This window comes from Onychostruthus taczanowskii, unplaced genomic scaffold (assembly GCF_017590055.1).
Source record: "Onychostruthus taczanowskii isolate IOZ18803 unplaced genomic scaffold, ASM1759005v1 scaffold194, whole genome shotgun sequence".
Classification (NCBI taxonomy): Eukaryota; Metazoa; Chordata; class Aves; order Passeriformes; family Passeridae; genus Onychostruthus; species Onychostruthus taczanowskii.
The window spans coordinates 86895-88380 of record NW_024499173.1 but is presented as its reverse complement, the minus strand read 5'-3'; positions in this window follow the sequence as shown (position 1 = coordinate 88380).

Below are 1486 nucleotides of genomic sequence, written 5' to 3'. Positions count from 1 at the left end.
TGCTCATCCTGCCAGCCTGGAGGCTCCCGGATTTCCCTGGATGTGCCCTGGAGCTGCTGGGAATGTGTGGGGTGTGTGTTCACGGGGGGGCTGTGCTGCTTCCAGAGCCTCCCTCCCAAACTCCCGAGCTGCCCCCAGGGAACGGGGGTCCTCTCCTTCCCTCGGAGCCCGGCCCTGCTCCAGGGAGCTTTGCAGTGCCCATCCCTGCAGGTGTCCCCTGGGGGTGGCACTGAGCGCTCTGGGCTGGGGACAAGGTGGCCACGGGGCGCAGCTGGCACTGCCTGGGCTGGGAGGGCTGTGCCAGCACCAGGGATTTGGGAATTCTGGGACACAACCACAGGAACACACAAACACCCTCAGCCCTTCCCAGGCTGCCCCGGTGGCTCCAGCTGCTCCCTGTCCAAGGAAAGGGATGAGCCTCTCACCACGAGTGCTTCAAGGGCCTGGGCTCTCAGGGCTTTTTTTTCTTTAACGAGGGGGAGAAGTTGCTCTTAACCAGGCAGGGGAGGCTGGAGCAGAACTGTCTGGCTGAGTTATGTTCTCCCCTTCTGGCTTTATCTCCATTAAAGGGGCATAAATTCATTTTGGGCTCCAGTTGTGCAGGGGTCAGGCTCTGCTCAGCCCCACGTCAATGGCCCGGCTGTTCACCCTGCACACATGGGGGGCTGCGAGGCAGCAGGGCCTGGGGGGCTCTTTTCACATAAAGAAGATAAAAAATAGTGGTTTGCCATTATTCCCTGCCATCCCAGCCTCTGCTTTCCTGTGACTGTCCCTGGCACTTCGGGAACCCTGCAAGCCCCAAACCAGACCGTTGCATTTTGAAATAATGGAAATTAACAAAGCCAAGCAGGCCCTAAAATGCTCGGCTGTGTTTTCTTGGCCTCTTCAAGTGCTGATAAACCCTTTTATTCAGGAGTGAAGGAAGCCAGGCAGCAGAAATTACATCCCCAATGACTTGAGATCTCTTGGGATGGGGGTGGGATATTCCCTTGGGAATTCCGAGGTGGGAACAAGCACAGCACATTGCAGGAGGGGGGGACCAGAGGGACAAACCCCTCTCTGGGTGTGGGGCAGCACGAGCAGCACCCACCCTGGGCATCCTCAGGCTTCCCAAACTGCTCCACACGCATGATCACACACACAGACACGGAGAACGGCTGGGAGCGGGAATTTGCCCTTGGAAAGGCTGCTCAGGCCTTGGCAGGGAGCTTTGCAGTGCCCATCCCTGCAGGTGTCCCCTGGAGGTGGCACTGAGTGCCCTGGGCTGGGGACAGGGTGGCACTGCCTGGGCTGGGAGGGCTGTTCCAGCCTCGGGGATTTGGGGATTTGGGGCACAAACACCCCAAAGAGCCGGGGAGGGGGCGATGCCAGGTCACAGCAGCCCCCGGTGCCATCCCTGGGGGATTTCATCCCGTTCCAGGGGACTGTCCCCAGGCAGGGAGGCAGGGCAGCCCCAGGGCGGGCTGGGCAATGCCAGGGCTCAGCG